The sequence below is a fragment of the Hemiscyllium ocellatum genome, chromosome 8 (genome assembly GCF_020745735.1).
Source record: "Hemiscyllium ocellatum isolate sHemOce1 chromosome 8, sHemOce1.pat.X.cur, whole genome shotgun sequence".
NCBI classification, from domain to species: Eukaryota; Metazoa; Chordata; class Chondrichthyes; order Orectolobiformes; family Hemiscylliidae; genus Hemiscyllium; species Hemiscyllium ocellatum.
In genome coordinates, this window is record NC_083408.1 from 100,439,250 (window position 1) to 100,460,270 (window position 21,021).

General features: G+C 43.8%; 1 long non-coding RNA gene across 1 annotated transcript in view; it reads right to left on the reverse strand.

Annotated features, from left to right (window-relative positions):
• LOC132817988 (uncharacterized) overlaps positions 1–12,101 on the reverse strand; it is a 36,156-nt gene extending 24,055 nt beyond the window's left edge. The window contains exon 1 of the long non-coding RNA XR_009644943.1: positions 12,035–12,101. This is a non-coding gene — a long non-coding RNA (uncharacterized LOC132817988). The remainder of the gene's footprint in view (positions 1–12,034) is intronic.
• Between the last annotated feature and the right edge of the window lie 8,920 nt (positions 12,102–21,021).

Consider the following 21,021-nt stretch of genomic DNA (forward strand, 5'->3'; position numbering starts at 1 on the left):
AGGTTGACCCCAAAGAACATGAAGACGAAGGCCATCAAGGTATTTTCATGGCCACCCTCGAAGAAAGAGGTACTTCAATTTTTGAGACTAAGCGGATTCTACCGGAAGTTTGTTCCAAACTTCATCAATGTGGTAGCACCACTGACGGATTTACTAAAGAAGAACACAAAAAAATGCTAGCAATATAGGAGTTGGAGTTATGCAGCTATAGAAAGATGATAACGGAATTGAACAATGAATTGGTTACTTTTCAAAGAAACTCAACACACACCAGAGAAAATACTCTACCATCAAAGAAGAATTATTGAGTTTGGTACTGGCCTTACAACATCTTAATATGATGAACAATGTGTCCAAGACAGTTGTGTACACAGACCACAATCCTCTAACATTCTTGGAAAGATTTAAAGACAAAAATATGAGACTATTTCATTGGAGTCTTAGGTCATAAATTATTAATTTACAAATTGTACATGTTGCAGGTCGTAAAAATGTGATAGCAGGTGCATTATTGCGGATTTAAAGGAAAAAGGAAACAAATTGACTGATTCCAAGGTTACATATTTGTGCAGAAATTAATATGAAAAGTTTAACTTAGATTAATGACTTAATATAGTTCATAGAAATGGGATTAGGAATTAGAAAGAAATGAAGCTATCTTTTCATTATGATGGTTCATTTTGTTTAAGGGGGGAGATGTTATGAAGTTGAAGGCATGTACTGTACCTTTGAGAGAGAATGCTGTTCTGAACTGAAAAATTACAAGCACCTGTGAATATGAATAGATGGCAGTCTGAGAGAGTACTGGAAAATTGAAAATATGTAATACTTGACTGAAAGGGATACCCGAGTTTTGGTTGCTGTTTTAACAACAAATAGAATTTAACCAATCAGTTTAAATTATGCACCAGGATACTAAGATCCAATTGAGTTTGAATTTATTGCTTTGCCAGCATCAAATCAATGAGACTATCTGATGTTGGGAGTGTAAAAGTACAGACATTTTGATAATTGGTCAGAGAGCAACTCCATAGAGAGAGAGCAAACTACCATTAAAAAGCTTGCTCTCCAAAAAAATTACAAACCACTTTCTATCAAAGGTATCTTTTCATGTGAAACATACTTGCAGTAAAAAGGAGATCTTCATTGAGAATAGTGAAAACAAAGAAGACGACAGTGACTGTGTGGTTTTGAAATTAAGTTGATGTAATTTTAATAAGTATCTTATGGGAACAGCGTGTTGTTATAGCACTGTAGGTAGATAGTAAGCATTTAAGAGAAAGGGGGCTTAGATTGGTGAATAGTTGTTGTTTAATGTTTACTTTCACAGTTAAAAAAATGAATTGATATTATTTTCTTTAAATAGTGAAATTTGCGAATTCTCTGTCACTCATATTTTAACAGATTATGAGGGGAGGTGGGCTGTTCTGAGAGGGGTTCACCTCCGTGTCGTAACAATAACTGGGAAGACCAGTAATGAGCATTTAAGAGAACTTGGCATAGCACTTAAACATTTCTCCAAGGCTAGGGTACACCTTAGGTGGAAAAAATGTGTGTTCCAGTCATTCCAAGTGACCTACCTGGGCTACAGAGTTAACAAGACCGGGTTACAGCTGTTGGAAGATAAAGTGAGGGTGATTAAAGGTACCCTGGCTCCTACATCTGTACCGGAGCTTAGGTCTTTCCTTGTGTTGGTGAATGATTATGAAAAGTTCATATGTAACCTGGCCTCCATTCTGGCACACTTGTATATATTGAAAAAGGGTCAGCCTTGGAAATGGTCTTGGAGGCAAGATGTAAGCTTTAGGGAAGTAAAGAAGCAGCTATCGCCTTCTAAGGTGTTGGCACACTATGATCCCAAGGGAGATGTGGTGCTGATATGTAATGCCTTCTGATACAGTACTGGGGTAGTGCAGGATTATCAGTAGCCCAGCCGATGCCAAACTAAAATGCGCCCAGATAGAGAAGCAAGGTTTGGCTTTGGTGTGAGGCAGTTCCACCAATATTATTCAAATTTTCATCCATAAAGATAATGAACCACAAAATCTCTGTTCATCTACTTAAAGAGGACAGAGTCATGCCACCCGTAGCTTCAGGCTGAATTCAGCAATGGGCTGCTATCTTGAGTGTGAATAATTACAAGTTGGAGCCTCATCAGGAGGCAAAGTGGCAATTGTGGATGTCTTCAGCTACCTCCCACTGGTGGATATACCACACAACGAGAAGAGTTTTTTTCTGGTTTTTGACCTTCTGGACACTGTTCCAATCACTGCTGACAATATCAGACTGTAGATACAAAAACATCCCGTCCTGGCAAATCAGCTGGTGATGAGGGGGAAAACAAAAGGGCTATCACAACCAGAATTGAAAACTCTCTAGAACCAGTGAGACGAGATCACCATAGAGGTTGGCAGATTGTTATGGGAAGTAAGAGTGACTCTCCCAGGCAAAGGTCACTGCCAGACACTGGCTAAACTCCACCAGGGTTATCAGGGGTTTCCAAAATGAAGATGTTGGCAAGAACTTATGCCTGGTGGCTAGGATCGGATGTCGACATAGCCACGTTGGTGGGACAGTGCCCAGAGAGCTAATAAGGTCAAAAATTATCACCAGCAGCTCCCCCATATTTGTGATAATGGCCAAATAAACCCTGGACTTGCTTACTTGGCTATGCCAGTCCATACATGGGCACAATATTTTCAGTCATTGTGGACACCTATTCAAAGTGGCCGGACATGCATACAGTTCATTCAATAAATATGGAGATGACGGTTGAGAGCTGCAAGCAAATTTTGCAACACACAGACTTCTGGAAGTGTTGATCACAATCAATGGGGGCCATCATTTATCAGAAAGGAATTTGAGTATTTCCTAAAGTTGAATGACATTCAGCATCATCCATCATCCAATGGTCGGGTGGAAAGAACAGTCCAAACTTTAAAGGTAGATTTAAGTAAAGAGCCTACAGCTTTACTCAAACTGTCCAAGTTCTTGTTTGATTGTAGGGCTACCCCTTATGGAACAGCAACACCTCAGCAGCATTGCTAATCAGAAGAAGACACCACACCAAATTAAACGTGATTTTCCTGAACCTGGGATCAAGGGTGAAACGGCATCAAGAATGCTAATGCTGGACACAAACCTCCTCTAAACGAAAGAGGCAGTTTACTTCAGGGGACAAAGTTTGGTGTTGAAACCAGAGGAATGGCCTTGCATAGGGAAGAGGCATAGATGACTCAAGGTCAGGTCCTGTGATGTGCAAGGTTCGGGTAGGAGAGGCAATTCTGAACAAACACGTGGACCCCACGAAAGCTGAAATCTTGCAAACGGAGCAGGAGCAAAACATCCTGGCCTGTTAGCACATTCATGGGTTCTCCCCCTCCACCAAGCATTGAAGAAACCTCTGAGGATGTGACGGATATGGCAGATATCACAGCCTGGACAGCATTATTGCCTGAGACCCTCTGGGCACAAGACGTGGGCTACAGTCTGGTACATTTTCCCAGTATCCCAAGCAGAGTCAGGTGATGTTGTGGTTCTGTTCGTAGAGCTGGGAATTTGTGTTGCAGACTTTTTGTCCCCTGTCTAGGTGACATCCTCAGTGCTTGGGAGCCTCCTGTGAAGCACTTCTGTGATGTTTGAAGAGTCAGATGAATCTGATCTGGTGTAAAGGGCTCCAGACGAAGCTATAGGAAAAAGAATTGAATTACATCCCAGGAGTACATTGGTGGGGGGGGGTTCTAGTGATTGGAATGAGGATTGCCATGAAGGCATCATAGGATAAGAGCTCCCTGATTGGATCTGGTTAACAATCCAATCAGCGAGTCCGAGCTGACATACATGAACAGGACTTTAAGGGCACTGCTTGTCACAGGCCACTCGGGTGTTTTCCTATTTTCCTGGTGGTGGAAACTGAATAAAGATTTGTACACTTTGTGTCTTTCACTATGTCTCACACACACACACGATGGGTGCTGGGGAAAAAAATAAGCACTACCGCAGTTAAGCGGTAGTGTGGGGGTTAATAGAAAAAAATAAACTAGGGGAAAAAAAAGTAGTTAAGGGCACTGCTTGTCACAGGCCACTCGGGTGTTTCCTTTCTTCCTGGTGATGAAATTAAATAAAGATTTGTGCACTTTGTGTCTCTCACTGTGTCTCACACCTGCACACACACAACATGGGTGCTAGGGGAAAAATAAGCACTACCGCAATTAGGCGGTAGTGTGGGGGTTTAAAAAAGAAAGAAAAGGGGAAAAAAAAAAAAAAAAAAAAAAACAGGACTTTAAGGGCACTGCTTGTCACAGGCCACTCGGGTGTTTTCCTATTTTCCTGGTGGTGGAAATTGAATAAAGATTTGTACACTTTGTGTCTTTCACTATGTCTCACACCTGTACACACACACACGATGGGTGCTGGGGAAAAAAATAAGCACTACCGCAGTTAGGCGGTAGTGTGGGGGTTAATAGAAAAAAAACTAGGAAAAAAAAAGAAAAAAAAAATGTAGTTAAGGGCACTGCTTGTCATAGGCCACTTGGGTGTTTCCCTTCTTCCTGGTGGTGGAAATTGAATAAAGATTTGTGCACTTTGTGTCTCTCACTGTGTCTCACACCTGCACACACACAACATGGGTGCTGGGGAAGAAAATAAGCACTACCGCAGTTAGGCGGTAGTGTGGGGGTTTAAAAAAGGGAAAAAAAAGAAAAAAATAAACAGGACTTTAAGGGCACTGCTTGTCACAGGCCACTCAGGTGTTTCCTTTCTTCCTGATGGTGGAAGTTAAATAAAGATTTGTGCACTTTTTGTCTCTCACTGAGTCTCACACCTGCACACGCACAACATGGGTGCTGGGGAAAGAGATAAAAAACTAACAGGGGATTCAGATCCAGGCAGCGGGCCATGGAGGGGGTCGTTAGGGCCAACTGCCTGCCCCTCTTCTGCGGTTACGTTAGAGCCCGGGTGTCCTTGGAGAAGGAGCACGCAGCGTCCACCAACACCCTGGAGTTGTTCAGGGGGAAGTGGGCGCCGCAGGGAGTGGAGTGCATCATTTCCCCCTCCAACTCTATTTTGATTTAGTCCCTGCCCTCAAAAAAAATAAACAGGACTTTGTCCCGATTAGGGGTAATCGGGACAGGCTGTCCTAGAGGTGGTCGAAAGGTGTCAGAGCAGCCGAGAGCCAGAAGATGCGTAGGGGCGGGCTGAGATCCGGAAGGCTTGTGGGCTACCCTACACGCTGTCGTCCCAGGGAAGGGGACGGGCTGCCCTAGAGGTGGTCGAAAGGTGTGCTAGGATAGCCCACTGGTCGGAGGCGCAACGGGGTAGGTTAGAGCCCAATGGTACTTAGGGGCAGACCAAGAGCCAGAAGGCGGGTAGCCGTCCTCACTGCTGTCACCCCGGGCAGGTACTGGGGCGGGCTGTTCCAGAGGTGGTCGAAAGATGCTGAGGGTGGTTAGTAAAGCTGGAAGGTGGGTAGGCCGTCCTGATCGCTGTCACCCCGGGTGGGTACTGGGGCAGGCTGTCCTAGAGGTGGTCGAAAGGTGTGTCAGGGCGGACCGAGAACTGGAAGGAGCACGGGGTGGACCGAGAACCGGAAGGTGGGTATGGGCGGGCTGCCTTAGAGTGGTCGGAAGGTGGAAGGGGTGGGGGCTTGCTGGGTCTGTTTTGTCTGCACTTCTTTATGTAACAGTATTGTTTAATGTACAAATGTCATTGATGTCTTTTTAAATATTTTTATGTGAAACTGGGATTTGAGGTTTGTCCTCCTGTCCCTGTAAACTGTTTGAATGGCAGGGTTTGGGGCCTGGCTTTGCTGCTCCTCTCCCTTGTAAAATTGCTGTCTCTTGTATGCAGCTGAAAATGTAACTGTTGTAAATTGTTTTTGCAATTTGTTTAATAAAATTAAAAAAAACAGGACTTCTAATAGGAGTCTCAAACATCCTGTTCACTCTGAGAGCTGGCTCTGAGAGCAGGATTAGTATTAAGGCCTCGCCATGTGTAAATAAAGGGTAATCTGGGGATGGGATACTATGGAGTTATTTTAATAGCAACTAGGGAAAAGCATGCTCCTGAAGAAATTCACTTGTGACAGTTATCTTTGAATAGGGTAAGAATTTCTGGCATCTGCCATTATTTCGGAAGTGTGCCTCTTTTATCCCTGCTTTTGAAGTCTGGGCCCAGTATGTGGAAAGAATGCATTATTTTTTCCAGGCAAATGACAATGGGGCAGATGAAAAGCATTGATTAATTCTCCTGACAGCTTGTGGATCCACAGCTTTTTCTGTTATTAGGAGCTTAACTTTCAGTGAGGAACCAGATATGAAAGCTGTTCAAGAGTTGATGGATTTAGTTAAGGAATAAAAATAAACAGGACTTCACGGCTTGTCACTGGCCAGTCAGGTGTTTCCTTCTTCCTGGTGGTGGAAATTGGATAAAGATTCGTACACCTTGTGTCTTTCACTGTGTCCCACACCTGCATACACACAACATGGGTGCTGGGGAAAAAAAAAGCACTACGGCAGTTAGGCGGCAGTGTGGGGGTTAATAAAAAAAAGCAGGAGATTAGCAAAAAAAGATAAGAGAAAAAGCAAAAAGTAAACAGGACTTCACTGCTCGTCACTGGCCACTCAGGCGTTTCCTTCTTCCTGATGGTGGAAATTTGAATAAAGATTTGTGCACCTTGTGTCTTTCAGTGTCTCACACCTGCACACACACAACATGGGTGCTGGTGGAAAAATACAAGCACTAGCGCGGTTAGGCGGTAGTGTGGGGGTTAAAAAAAAAAACAGGACTCGGGCTGTCCCACAGATAGTCGAAAGATGTGTCAGAGCGGACTGAGAACTGGAAGGGGCATGGGGTGGACCGAGAGCTGGAAGGCGCGTAGGGATGGGCTGCCTTAGAGTGGCCAGAAGGTGGGAGGAATGGGGGCTTGCTGGGTCTGTATTGTATGCACCATTTATGTAATTGGATTGTCTCATGTACAAATGTCATTGTCACTGTCTTTTATGTGAATCTGAGATTTGTGGTTTGTCCTCATTTACCTGTAAACTGGTTGAGCAGTAGGGTTTGGGGCCTAGCTTTGCTGCTACTCTCCCTTGTAAAATTGCTGTTGTATACAGCTGTAAATGTTAACTGTTTTTTATAAATTGTTTAGTAATGTGTTTAATAAAATATTATAAACAGAAAAAAAAGACAAGACTTCACTGCTTGTTACTGGCCATTCGGGTGTTTCCTTCTTCCTGGTGGTAGAAATTTGAATAAAGATTCGTGCACCTTGTGTCTTTCATTGTGTCTCACACCTGGGAGGGACGGGGGCTTGCTGGGTCTGTATTGTCTGCACTTTTGTATGTGACAGTATTGTGTAATGTACAAATGTCATTGTTGCTGTCTTTTATATGTGGAACTGGGATTTGGGGGCTAGCTTTGCTGCTCCTCTCCCTTGTGAAATTGCTGTTGTGTACAGCTGTATATGTTAACTTTTTTTTAAAACTGTGTTTTGTAATTTGTTTAATAAAATATTATAAACAGGAAAAAAAATTAAACAGGACTCGGGCTGCCCTAGAGGTGGTCGAAAAGTGCTGAGGGTGGTTAGTGAAGCCGGAAGGGGGTATGCCATCCTGACCGCTGTCACTCTGGGCAGGTACTGGAGCGGGCTGCCCTAGAGGTGGTCGAAAGGTGCAGAGGGTGGTTAGTGAAGCCGGAAGGTGGGTATGCCACCCTGACCACTGTCATCCCGGGTGGATACCGGAGCGGGCTGTCCTAAAGGTGGTCGAAAGGTGTGTCAGGGCGGACCAAGAACTGGAAGAGGCATGGGGTGGACCAAGAGCCGGAAGGTGCATAAGGGCGGGCTGCCTTAGTGTGGCCGGAAGGTGGGAGGGATGGGGGCTTGCTGGGTCTGTACTGTATGCACTGTTTATGTAACTGGATTAGCTTTTCATGTACAAATGTCATTGTCACTGTCTTGTCATATGTGGAACTGGGGTTTGGGGTTTGTCCTCATTTCCCTGTAAACTGGTTGAACGGTAGGGTTTGGGGCCTAGCTTTGCTGCTCCTCTCCCTTGTAAAATTGCTGTTGTATACAGCTGTAAATGTTAACTGCTTTTTGTAAACTGTTTTGTAATTTGTTTAATAAAATTAAAAAAAAAACAGGACTCGGGCTGTCCTAGAGGTGGTCGAAAGGTGTGTCAGGGCAGACCGAGAACTGGAAGGGCATGGGTTGGACCGAGAGCCGGAAGATGCATGGGGCGGGCTGCCTTAGAGTGGTTGGAAGGTGGGAGGGACAGGGGCTTGCTGGGTCTGTATTGTCTGCACTTTTGTATGTAACAGTATTGTCTCACATACAAATGTAATTGTCGCTGTCTTTTCATATTTGAAACTGGGATTTGAAGTTTGTCCTCATTTCCCTGTAAATTGGTTGAACAGTAGGGTTTGGGACCTGGCTTTGCTGCTCCCCTCCCTTGTAAAATTGCTGTTGTATACACCTGCAAATGTTAACTTTATTTTATAAGCTGTTTTGTAATTTTTAATAAAAATAAAATAAATAGGACTCGAGTTGTCCTAGAAGTGGTCAAAAGGTGTGTCAGGGCAGACCGAGAACTGAAAGGGACATTGGGTAGACAGAGGGCAGGAAGATGTGTAGGGGCGGGCTGCCTTAGAGTGGTCGGAAGGTGGGAGGGATGGGGGCTTGCTGGGTCTGTTTTTATGTAACTGGATTGGCTTTTTAATGTACAAATGTCATTGTTGATGTCTTTTCATGTTTGAAACTGAGATTTGAGGTTTATCCTCATTTCCCGTAAACTGGTTGAACGGTAGGGTTTGGGGCTAAGCTTTGCTGCTCCTCTCCCTTGTAAAATTGTTGTTGCATACAGCTGTAAATGTTAACTGCTTTTTGTAAACTGTGTTTTGTAATTGCTTAATAAAATTAAAAAAAATAAATAGAACTCGGGCTGTCCTAGAGGTGGTTCAACGGTGTGTCAGGGCGGACCAAGAACTGGAAGGTGCGTAGGGAGGGGAAGGTGGGAGGGATGGGGGCTTGCTGGATCTGTATTGTATGCACTTTTTATGTAACTGGATTGTCTTTTATGTACAAATGTCATTGTTGCTGTCTTGTATTGTTTGAAACTGGGATTTGAGGTTTGTTCTCATTTCCCTGTAAACTGGTTGAATGGTAGGGTTTGGAGCCTGGCTCTGCTACTCTTTTTCCTTGTAAAATTGCTGTTTCTTTGTATACAGCTGTAAATGTTAACTTTACTTTGTAAACTGTTTTACAATTGTTTAATAAAATAAAAAAAATAAACAGGACTGTCACACCTGCACCCACACAAGGGTGCTGGGGAAACATAAGCAGTTATGTGGTAGTGTGGGGGGGGGGGGGAATAGAAAAAAAAAGGAAAAAAGAATAGAAGTGTCAGAGAAAAAAATGTAAAAAAAGAAACAGGACTGTTTGAGCAGCATGGTGGTTCAGTGGTTAGCATTGCTGCCTCACAGCGCCAGGAACCTGGGTTTATTTCCCACTTCGGGGGACTGTCTGTGTGGAGTGTGCACATTCTCCCTGTTTCTGCATGGGTTTCCTCCAGGTGCTCCAGTTTCTTCCCACATTCCAAAGATGTGCTGGTCAGGTGAATTGGCCATGCTAAATTGCTCATAGTGTTAGTTGCATTAGTCAGTGGTAATTACAGGGCAGGAGAATGGGTCTGGGTGTGTTACTCTTTGGAGGGTCAGTGTGGACTTCTTGGGCCAAAGGGCCTGTTTCCACTCTGTAGGTAATCTAATCTAATCACTAACATGAGCTATGAGTAACATTGGTTTGAGTGTGAGATGACACAAAAGCACAAAACAGGATTGTCAGGGGTTCTGTTTATTCTAGGAGCATGCTCTCAGCTAGCTGTGTCAGCGTAATGTACAAAACATGTGTAAATAAAGGATGACTTAGTGACTGGATACTGGTCTTCATGGAGTTATTTCAATAAGAACATAAGATTTGGAGGAGTGGGCAGGTCAGCCCCTTAATGCTCCACCATTTAACATGATGATGGGTGATCTCACCTCATCCTCAACTCCACTTTTCTGTGTGCTCCCCATGATTCAGGAAACAAAAGGAACGCCTCCAATGAACTGCTTCCCCAGTAGTTTTTTTTCTGCCATCCATTTCAGCAATTTTTTTTGTCTGTATGCATAGAGGGTTTTTTAAAAAGGTTAGATTTTTAACTTTGTTGACAACTTATGATTGTTTACTTGAGGTTAACATCTATTTATTTGTAACGAATAATAGGTCTCATTAAATACAGAAAACTTGTCCACGTTTTCTGTTCAACTGACAGATTAAATTTGAATTTTGTGTAGTTTGATAAAATTTTTAACTTGTCACTACCCTGAGAATAGCAAAGCTTGATTTCTAGGGTGCTATTCCAGTGAGGTGTACTTAAAACAAGCAACATGAAATGGTATTCAGCCTACATCACAGTGAACAGCTGCAAGTTGGTTGCACACAACCATCAAAATGCTAATTTCCAAATGGTTATCAAATTTAAGCCCCAGAGTACACTGAATATCTTTAGAATATTTTTGTAATTCTGTATTTATTACACTCCTTTCAAGTAAAAGACAATCATATCACAATGTACTCTACCAAGTTTCTTCAATACATTGTATTCTATTTACTTTCAAACTCATGCTGGTAAATGAAAACCTCAAAAAGTACCAGTTAATTAGGTGGACTTTAAACCTTATGGTTGGTTTAAATAAGATCACATTTGTTCCAACGTATTGATAAGTCTTGACCCACGTTAATTAGCAGTTACTATCAACTCTGATGAATTGGCCAAAACCAAAGACATTTTCTCTGCTTTCTCCCCACAGATGCTGCCAGATTGTTGAATTTCTTGAGTAATTACTGTTTTTGCCCCAATTCCCTTATTATTCAACAGTACTATGTCGATCCCAACACTATCAAGTATCTTGCAACATACATTCAGAATTTATATAAATTAGCAGTTATTTTTAAATTGAGTACATTATTTGATTTATTTCATTTTTGTTCATTTTAGCACCTCACAGTGAACTTTAAACATTATAGCTTGTGATATCAAACAGCAGCGAGAACAGCTGTACAAGTCCCCCAGTTTGCACTGCACCCACCAACAAATGCACAGGTTTTCCTCCAGCAACACCATGCTATGACCCAGCAGCCAATGCGTTTTCTGCTTACACAAATGGTGCCACCATTCACTCTTCAAAACTGTCTGCCACTATTCCAATGGACTTTTCCACCACCTCCACATTTCACCTATCAGAAAGTGGCCTATTCCCGTTCCAACAGAAGACCTGCCTCCAGCTTCCCTTATAGTATGAGTATGTGAAACAGGTGTAAAGTTCTGTCAGGGATATCCATCTAAAAGGTAGATTTCGAAAGTTGAAGGCTGTAATTTCACTCTCTGGGTTCCACATCACCAACAGTGCAAATACACGTGTGAAAAATCAGCCTTTAATGTTGTGGTGTCAGAAAATTTTAAATGTCTGTACATGTTTATCAAATGCATTTTTTTTGCGCCAGTACTTCATTTACACAAGATCACACGTGAGTAAAAATGACTGTTTCTGCTCACTGAGAAATGAACATCATGCAAATAGTGACGACACTGTCCCATTTTTGGGCAACATGCAAGAGCTGATTTTAAATTTTCAATTCGCCGGCTTCACATGGCAATGGGGTGCTGCGCGAGGGACACAATATTCGTGCTAAGGAACAGGACAGACTGTTGGGGTGAAATATCAGAGGAGCTGTTTAAAAAGAAAACTTATGGGCGAATCAAAAAGATAGCAATAAAAAAAAATACAAGCAGACCGAACATTCAAAGCAGTAGGAGAACGGTTTGCAGCGACTGGGATGGTGTTCGAGTTGCAAAGGGCGTGACACTATCTTTTAGCCTTATTATTGGCCGGAGGTTAAAGAGAATTTAACAATCTGTTTTAATGGTCACTTCTCTCATATATATCCTTGATTTCCCCCACTGGAGAGATTCGAGCATTTTTTTTCTCCTACCTCTGTCTCTTGGGGACGAGCCCGGCCGTTGGTAAGCCCTGGCAACCGTTTAAAATGTAGCGCGAGCGTGGCGTAACTGACGCTGTTTTCACCTTTCTCCGCTCTCGAGGACCTCAAACAAAAATGGCCGCCCTTCTACTGGTCAACTGTCGTCATCAGCATAGGAACCTCCATCACCTGGAAATGGCCTGGAAACTACTTTCACGATTTAAGACATCTCAGACCGATGACATCCCCCAGTTATTTACTGGTATTTATGCGGAAGCTGAAGTTGGGGGAGGGATGAGGTGAATGGATGGATGAAGATGGAGCCGACAGAGAGCCAGAGATAGAGATAATAAAGATGTAGGTATTGAGTACAGCTAACTCATGTTGCCTCTCCTAGCTCTTCATCATGACGTATCCAGCTTCTGTTATGACATGCTCTCCATGATCTTGTTTCCCTACCCCTTTTCATCTCTCTCTCTCTGGATTTAGTTTACACTTATCCCCTCACCTCCATCAACTTTGGCTTCAGCATAAATGCCTCATTTTCTTATGTTCAAGAGTGACCAGACTTGAAATGTTAACTCTGCGTTCTTAAAGATGTTGCCAGATTAGCTGGATTTCTCTAACAATTTCTGTTTTTGTTTAAGATCTCCAGCATCTACAGTCTTGGTTTTATTGACTGGTTTTGATGCAAGGACATTAGGTCAAATGTGTAGAACATTGTCAAACCAATGTCATAGAGATATATGGCATCAAAACAGACCCTTTGATCCAACTTATCCATACCAACCAGGTATTCTAAATTAATCTAGGCCCATTTGCCAGCATTTGGCCCATATCCCTCTAACCCCTAGGTAAGAACAAGGGTTGCAGATGCAGGAAACCAGATTCTAGATTAGAGTGGTGCTGGAAAAGCACAGCAGTTCAGGAGCATCCAAGGAGCAGGAAAATTGACGTTTCGGGCAAAAGCCCGAAACATCGATTTTCCTGTCCCTCTAACCCCTTCCTATTCATCGAGATGCATTTTAAATATTGTAATTGTACCAGTCTCCATCACTTCCTCTGGCATCTCATTCCATCTGTGTAAAAAATTTGCCACTTAGGTCAATTTTAAATCTTTCCTCTCTTACCTTAAATTTGTGCCCTCTAGTTTTGGACTACCCTACCCTGGAAAAAAACCTTGGCTGTTCACCCTATCCATGCCCCTCATCATTTTACAAACTTCTATAAGATCACCCCTCAGCTTCTGATGCTGCAGGGAAAATATCCACAGCTTATTCAGCCTCTTCCTATAGCTTAAACCAACCCTGGCAACATCTCTGTAAATCTTTTCTGAACCCTTTCAAGTTTCACTACATCTTTCCTAAAGCTGAGAGTCGAGAATTGAAAGCAGTGTTCCCAAAGTGGCCGAACCAAATTCCTGTACAACTGCAACATGACATCCCAACTCCTATACTCTATGCACTAACCAATAAAGGTAAGCATACAAAACACCTTCTTCACTATCCTGTTTGCTTATGACTCCACTTTCAACTATGAAAATGTGAAACTATGAACCTGTACTCCAATGTCTCTTTGTTCAGCAACACTCCCAGGACCTTACCATTAAGTGTATGTTTCCTGCCTGATTTGCCTTACCAAAATTTGCACCTCACTCTTATCTAAATTAAATTCCATCTGTCACTCCTTGGCCCATCGGATCAAGGGTCCTGTTGTACTCTGAGATAATCTTCTTGGCTGTCCACTATACCACCAATTTTGATGTCTTTAGATTAGATTACTTACAGTGTGGAAACAGGCCCTTCGGCTCAACAAGTCCACACCGACCCGCCGAAGCGCAACCCACCCATACCCCTACATTTACCCCTTATCTAACACTACGGGCAATTTAGCATGGCCAATTCACCTGACCGCACATCTTTGGACTGTGGGAGGAAACCGGAGCACCCGGAGGAAATCCACGCAGACACGGGGAGAACGTGCAAACTCCACACAGTCAGTCGCCTGAGTCAGGAATTGAATCCGGGTCTCAGGCGCTGTGAGACAGCAGTGCTAACCACTGTGCCACCATGCCGCCCAAGCATCTTACTACTCGCCACACTTCTTGTGTTCATATCCAAATCATTTATATAAATGACAAAAAGAAGTGGACTCAACCAATTCTTATGGCATACCACTGGTCACAGGTCTCCAGTCTGAAAAACAACCCTCCATCACCATCCTCTGTCTCCTGCTTTTGGGCCTGTTATGTATCCAAATGGCTAGTCCTCTCTGTATTCCATGTGATCTAACCTTGTTAACCAGTCTGCCCCGGAAAACTTTGTTAAATGCTTTTATTGAAGTATGTATAGACCATCTCCACTGCTTTGCCTTCATCAATCCTCTCCGTCACTTCCTCAAAAACTCAATCAAGTTTGTGAGACACTATTTCCAATGCAAATATACAGGTTGACTATCCTTAATCAGTCCTTGCCTTTCCAAGTATTTGTCCCTCAGCATCCCTTCTAACAACATGCCTACCACTGACGTCAGGCTCACTGGTCTATAGTTCCTTCGCTTTTCTTTTCACCTTTCTTAAATAATGGCATCACGTTAGCCAACCTCCAGTGTTCTGGCACCTCAACTGTGGCAATTGATGATACAAATATCTCAGCAAGGAGCACAGCAATCACGTCCCTAGCTTCCCATAAGGTTCTAAGGTACACCTGATGAGGTCCTGGGGATTTATCCACATTTTTGCATTTTAAGATGTCCAGCACCACCTCTTCTGTAATATGGACACTTTTCAAGATATCGCTATTTACTCCCCTGATTTTTCTAATTTCCATAGCTTTCTCCACAGTAAACACTGATGCAAAATATGCAGTTTTAAAAAAAATCTCACCCATCTTCTGTGGTTCCAAACATAGGTGACTAAACTGATCATTCAGAGGCCCCATTCTTTCCCTAGTTACTCTTTTGTTCTTTATATATTTGTAGAATCCTTTTGGATTCTCCTTAACTCCATTTGCCAAAGCTACTTCCTGTCCCCTTTTTGCCCTCCTGATTTCCCTCTTGAGTATACTCCTACTCCCCTTATAATCTTCTCGAGATTCACTTGATCCCTGCTATCTATGCCTACAATATGTTTCCTTCTTTTTCTTGACCAAAACCTCAATTTCTCAAACCATCCAGCACTCTCTACACCTACCAGCCTTACCCTTCACCCTAACAGAATCATACTCTGTATTCTCATTATCTCATTTTTGAAGACTTCCCATTGTTAGGACCTGGGATGAATACCCCTGCTAATTTAAACCAGCAACACAGAAAAGATTTACCCTGTGCGGGTAACCTGTGAAAATTCAAGAGGGAAGAACTATCCCAAAAGTCACTATTTAAAGTAAAAATTAACGACTTTTTTTTAACTAACAATTATTTACAACTCATTTAGCTATTTATTACCTTCACCTCTACAATACTGGTCCAATAAGACCCCCAATTAAGATTTACCGAAAAATTCAAATTTCAAAACCAGCCAGCTGTTGAATCTTCTCTTTGCATCTTCCTCTGTAGATTTGCTCTCCAGGTCAGCATCGATGCTTCTTTCTGTGCAAACTCCTTCTCTAGACAGATACTTCTGAGAGAGTTCTTACTAGCAGCCCACATCTGTTGATCTTTTGGCAGTTCTCTTTCAATTTCAACTTTTAGAACCTGTGATGTCATTCAGTCCTTGCCATAGTCGCTGGGTGTTTGTCTGGGTCTCTAGTTTGGATCCGTATTGGTCCTTGGCTGTCTTAATGGCTCTGCAAATGTCATACTTGGATTCCTTATATTTGCTTGGGTCTCCTGATCTGAAGGCCTCACACCAGATTCTGTATGTCCTGATTCATCCAGGGTTTCCTGTTGGGGAACACCCGGATTGACTTCCTCAGTATGGAGTCCTCCACACATTTGCTGATAAAGTCTGTGACAGTGGTGGCATACTCGTCCAAAGTACCTACGGACTGTTTGAACATGTCCCAATCAGCCGATTCCAGGCAGCACCGATCCTCCGCCGCCTCTGACCAGCACTGGACCTGTATCCGTGAAGGGATCTCCTGCTTGAGCTTTTGCCTGTGATCCGGGAGAAGAAACACGGCATTGTGGTCAGTGTTCCCAAAATGGGGGCAGGGGATGGAGCGGTAGGCATCTTTCACAGTGGTGTAGCAGTGGCCTAAAATGTTTGGACTCCTGGTGGGGCAGGTAATGTTCTGGTGGTACTTGGGCAACAACTTCCTTAGATTGGCTTGGTTGAAATTGCCAGTTACAATAAACAGAGCGTCTGGGTGTTCCATCTCCAGGGTGTTACTGGTGGAGTACAGCACATCCAGAGCTTCTTCAGTCTTTGTTTGTGACGGTATTACACAGCAGTTAGTGTAGTAGAGGTAAATTCCCTTGGTAGATAAAAGGGGCCGCATTTGACAGTGAGGAATTCAAAATTTGGGGAGCAGTAGCTGCTCAGGGTTGCAATGTCCCTGCAGCACAAGTTGTCGGATTAAAAAGCAAATCCATACATTCTTTGTCTTACCCGAGGACGCTGTACTGTCCATCTGATGGATAGACAAACCTTCAGTCTGAAGTGTGCAGCCGGGAATGTATGAGTTGAGCCAGGTTTCTGTGAAGCAGAGTGGGCAGCAGTCCCGCAGTTCACGTTGGAAGCTGAGTTGTGATCTGAGTTGGTCCATCTTATTCTCCAGAGAGTGAACATTTGCTAGTAGTAAGCTAGGAAAAGGGGTCTTGAAACTGCGTAGTCTCAGTCTCACTAGCAGGCCGGCACGCTTACCCTGCTTCCCACACGTTTCTTACATTTGAGTGATCCGGTGCTTTGTTGGAGTGGATTGTGACTGCTTCCAGTTAAGTGATCCTTCCTAGGAGCCTGTGGAGGAGGTAGGTTGCAGTTTGGTGTATATTTGGAGTCTGCTTAGTACCCAGTGTAGCAGGTAATTTACTGTGTTTTTTTTACCAGAGAGAGTTGCTTAGGACCCAGTAGAGAAGGAAAGTTTCTGCTTGTGTTCCGATTACACTCAGATAACTGAGATCTTACAAATTTGCTTCTTAATTTTGCACTGACTATTTGGGAGGTCTATAGTGCAATCCCAATAAGGTGACCATCTCTTCCTTAATTTTTAGTACCACCCAAATAATGTCCCTGGACGTATGTCAGGAATACCTAAGTACAGCTTTAATGGTATCCCAATCAAAACACCACTCCCCCTCTTCTGCCTCCACTTTCTATCCTCCCTATAGCAACAAAACCCTAAAACATTTAGCTGCCAGTCCTGTCCATGTCTGAGCCACATCTCTGTAATAGCTATAATATCCCATGTTCCCAACCATGCTGTTGAGTTCATCTAGGAGAAAGTGAGGACTGCAGATGCTGGAAATCAGAGCTGAAAATGTGTTGCTGGAAAATCAGAAGGGCTCATGCCCAAAACATCGATTCTCCTGCTCCTTGGATGCTGCCTGACCTGCTGCGCTTTTCCAGCAACACATTTTTCAGCTCAGTGTTGAGTTCATCTACCTTACCTGTCATGTCTCTTGCACTGAAATAAATCTTTAATTTATCAGTAGTAACTTGTTGTTTACTTTGCTTCTGCCTACATTCGCTGCTTGACTTATTCCTTTTCCCAACTGCATCAGCTTCACATTGATCTCATTTCTCGCTATGTCTCTGGGTCCCACACCCCAACTTCCCCATCCATTTACTCCATTCCTATTCTCATATCATTATCAATATCATTAGCACTTGATATTACTACCCTTGAGAACCTACTTTTTAACCTCCTGTCTAATTTCCTATATTCTCTCCTCAGAACCTTATCCCTTTCTCTTCTTATGTCATTGGTTCCAATGTGTACAACAACTGCTGATCCCTCTCCCCTTTGAGAAAATTCTGCACCTTCTTCGAGACATCTGTTGACGCTGGTACCAGGGAGGCAACTCACCATTCTGATGACTTGGTGTCAGCTACAGAAATGTCTGTCTGTGCCTTTGACTAGAGAGACTGTCATCACAATCGATCATTTCGAAATTGACATATCCCTTCATTACATTAGAGCCAGTCTCAGTACCAGAAACTTGTCTGTCAGTGCTACATTCCATTGAGAATCCATTACCCTTATATTTTCCAAAACAACATACTTGTTTGAGATGCACCTACCTCTCCAAACTTTCCTAACCCATCTACCTGACTGAATCTATGGTTTTTCTACCTTCCTGAAAATGCCATCTATCACACTCTCTGGCCCCTGTAACTTCCTAATTGCCTCTAACTGTCGTTCCAAATTATCCATGGATCCAATAGAATTCACACCAAACACATTTCTTGCATTATAATCATCAGTAAGATTGAAATTCTCCCTAATCTCCCACATCTGACAGGAAGAGCACATCACCCTACTAAAGACCATCTTTGCACAATAACAATCTACAGGCCTAGAAAATAGCACAGTCTTACTGCTCTAAAAATACTGCTGTAGATAACTTAGTACCAATGTTTTTTTTGATTTTAAGAAACCTTAATCAAGAGACAGATCTCAATTAACATTTAAACAAAACTATTTTAGATTTACGAAGAAAAACATAAGGTTTGCCTTTAAAAGAAACACATAGCTGTTTCCTTGCTGTGAGCAATTCCCTATACTGAAGTTTCTCTGAGATCAGCTGTGCATTTCACTGCTTATTTTTCTTAGATGAATTCTGATGTCCAGAGATACTTGGAGTTAAACAGCAGAAGCAGTCAGTTGTAAAAGTTCTCTACCTGGTCAGTCAGCTGTGCAGATCACCTTCCACGTGATACCTGCTCACTCAATTCCTCCCATTTTAAAAGAGCCTTTGTTTTGATCTTTCCCAAGATTCCAAAACAATGCAACAGCTTATAAAATAGTACTTACTGCTTCAAGAGTTCGAGGAAATCCGTGCCAACACTGAAGAAAATCCTCGATAAAGGAGCAGCTCTTAAAGCCACAATGTTTTCCCGACCTCCATCTTGGATTACCAGCTCATCTTTAACTGGAGTATCCCATCCAGTTTTGGGTGCCACACTTTCAGAAGGATTAGAAATAGAATTAGGTTTTACTGTCACATGTATTCAAATATTGGGATACATGAGTACAGTGAAAAGTGTACAGTCACCATTTCTAGCGCCACCTTAAGTACAAAAGTACCTCGTTACAAAATCTTCAGTGAAATTAGAAAACTAAATAAATAAAGTTAAAATGTCAACATTACAGTGCTTCTAAAGCAGTGAAAGAGTGGGGAGAAAAAAGCAGACAGAGCAGATGGCTTTACAACGAGGCTCGGAGTTCTTGAGTCCACACTGGGCTTCACCTCAAGGCCAGGAGTCCACGTTGGGCTTCACCTCGAGGCTGGGAGTCCACATCGGGCTTCACTTCGAGGCCAGAAGCCCATGCTGCGCTTCACCTCGAGGCCAGAAGTCCATGCAGTGCTTCACTTCAAAGCAAGGAGTCCGTGCTGGGCTTCACTCTTACGCTGGGAGTCCGTGCTGGGCTTTACCCTTAGGCTGGGAGTCCGTGCTGGGCTTCACATCAAAGCTGGGAGTCCGTGTTGGGCTTCATCCTGAGGCTGGGAGTCCGCGCTCAGCTGCACGTCGAGGCTGGGAGTCCGCGCTCAGCTGCACGTCGAGGCTGGGAGTCCGCGCTGGGCTTCACGTCAAGGCTGGGAGTCCATGCTGGGCTTCACGTCAAGGCTGGGCATCCGTGCTCAGCTGCACGTCGAGCTGGGATTCCGCGCTCAGCTGCACGTCGAGGCTGGGAGTCCGCGCTCAGCTGCACGTCGAGGCTGGGATTCCGCGCTCAGCTGCACGTCGAGGCTGGGAGTCCGCGCTCATTTGCACGTCAGGGCTTTCATGTCGAGGCTGGGAGTCCGCCCTGGGCTTCACGTCGAGGCTAAGAGTCCTCCAGTCCATTTTGGGCTTTACCTCAAGGCAGGGTGTAATTGAGTCCACACTTGGCTTCACCTCAAGGTAGCGAATCCGCTCTGAGTTTCACCTCGGCAGAGAATCTGCGCCGGGCTTCACCTCAAGACTGAGAATCCAAGCTGAGATTCCCCTCGAAGCAGGGAATCCACTTTGAGTTTCACCTCAAGGTTGGGAATCCACACTGAGAGTCACCTCAAGGCCACGAGTCCAGGCTGGGTTTCACCCCCAGACAGGGAATCTGTGTTGAGTTTCACCTTGAGGCCAGGACTCTGTGCCGAGATTCACCTCAAGCAGGGAATCCACGCTGCGATTCACTTTGAGGCCGGGAATCTACGCCGAGATTCACCTCAAAGTCAGGAATCCATGCCGAGTTTCACCTTGAGGCAGGGAATCCGCGCTGGGTTTCACCTCTAGGTTGAGAATCAGTGTAATGCACTGGGCTTCAGGCCAGGTGTCCTTGAGACCGTGCTGACCTTTTCCTTGAGGGTGGGAGTCTGAGCTGAGCTTCACCTCAAATCCAGGAATCCATGCTCGGGTTAACCTCTAATCCATGTTGGGCTGCACCTTGAAGCCGAGGGTCTGCACTGGGCTGCACCTTGAAGCTGGGCGTCTGCGCTGCGCTGCACCTTGAGGCTGGGGTCTGCGCTAGGCCTCACTTTGAGGCCAGAGTCTGCGCTGAGCTTCACCTCAAGTGCACACTGGCTCAACTTGTTTCCTTGTTTCTGATGTCATCTGAGGACAGGAAGTAAGTAGAAAGGAAATAAAAACATGAAATGAGAAAAAAAGAAATGGATGGAGTGGAGGAGCTCCAGTTCAGGAACCCTACTCCACCACCATCTTGATTTGATATGAGAGTGTCAAAGACATTAAAGCAACTACTTCCAGGTTTGAGGATATAGGATATAACAGGGTGATCAACAGTCCTGGATTTTCTTGGACCATCCCATAATATGGCTTTTCATCTCACATGGTCAGATCTTCTTGTGATGGATTTTGTATTGGATTTATGCAGTCATTGTTTTCACCACCAGGCAGTGAA